General features: G+C 35.6%; 1 protein-coding gene across 1 annotated transcript in view; it reads right to left on the bottom strand.

Annotated features, from left to right (window-relative positions):
• Nucleotides 1–1,580, bottom strand: part of LOC106811067 — a 58,551-nt gene that overhangs the window by 32,236 nt on the left and 24,735 nt on the right. The gene's annotated exons all lie outside the window — the stretch shown is intronic.

The raw sequence follows: 1,580 nt of genomic DNA, 5'->3' as shown, positions 1-1,580 counted from the left end.
GGAATATTAATGAGAGCGAGCGTAATATGTAACAGGTAACCACAGATAGTCAAAGCGAGGGAAGAGAGCGAGAAAACGAGTTGATCAGAGGTAAAAAAGAGAGCGCAGGGATCTAAAAGAGGAGAGAGAAATATCCACAGAGATGTTGAGAGAGAGAAAAAGCTGTTATCATAATGCTGGAAAAATCAATGCGCATTGTGATGTGGCAAGAGCATGGCCGATATGCCATGAATAAAAACCAATATTGAGCCAGGCTGAATATCAACGTTGCCGCGACTAGGCTCCGTGCTGCCACCTAGAATAAATAGCTGTTTCTATAGCCACCGTGATAGGTCACATGGCGAGTGGTGCACTAGTGACGAGCAAATTGTAATCAACAGGTGTGTTAAAACGTAATGATAGTAGAGCAGAATGTAGCTGAATAATCAAATCAAAATGTGATTTAAAAATATAAAGCGTTTGTGCTGAGATTCCCAACTAACCCCGTTATAATATTTGCCATTATATGACAGATTTCACTACGACCCATCTACAAATTGGTACGGGCCATGATTATCTGAATGTGTAAATTCCGATCAACCTCTGTGGATTGTAATTATATGCGGGAAAAAAACTATTAGGACCGAGGAATTTTGAATGGTTAAAGAAATTTTTGAGTTCGTGTTTATTGAGTTATGATTTATAAATCATGGGTAGACTAAGGCAAATGCGTGGGATTTTCTCCATAGAATGTGGAGGACTCCCCCTAGTATTAATTACTCGTGATTTTTGACATAGAATAAAAAAATTATTGTTCGGCTGTTTAGGCATCATAGTTCTGAGAACTTAGCAAAATCAATGTTAACCTTGTCAGTAAACGTCTCAGGTAACAAAATTTAAAAATTCCTTTGCAACTAGGCAATAATTGTATTATTAATATTAATAAAAAATACTATTATTATTATTACAAATATTATACTTACACATAGAAATATAAGAATGAGGTGTTGTATATTTTTTTTTTAATTCTTTAAATTAAGTATTAATATCAAATATTAAATGTATGTTGTGTAATATAAAATATACATTTAATATTTTACATTAATACTTAATTTAAATAATTTGCGCACACGCACGTACATATGTAGTATGTATGTATTACTCTTAATACTCAATATAGCATACTATGAAGCCATGTGCTGGTACCACATGCGCAGGCACCCCCTAATACTGCACGACACCATATATGTGTAACGCATCAATTCATATAGGCCAATTCCAGTTTTGATTACAATAACCAGCTCCTATGGGAGCAGTATGTCATCACACAGAGTTGTAAAGCTCATCAATGATTGCTTTAATGAATTTCAACATTCTAGTACATCGGGTTTACCGTGTTAACCAGGATTACATATTGTTGTACAATTCGTTGCTTTGTGGGTGCGGCAGTGACTGCATTGCATGGCAATATTAATAGGGCCTTTCTAGCTATAGCGTATACTCGATTCCCCCAATTGACCGCGGCTATCTAGTTATCTTCTCTCAGTATTGATTCACGTAGCAACAATGACATTTCAAAATCACTATGGAGCAGATAGCTG

Source organism: Priapulus caudatus, unplaced genomic scaffold (assembly GCF_000485595.1).
Source record: "Priapulus caudatus unplaced genomic scaffold, Priapulus_caudatus-5.0.1 Scaffold18, whole genome shotgun sequence".
NCBI lineage: Eukaryota > Metazoa > Priapulida > Priapulimorpha > Priapulimorphida > Priapulidae > Priapulus > Priapulus caudatus.
This window is presented reverse-complemented; position numbering and strand designations above follow the sequence as displayed.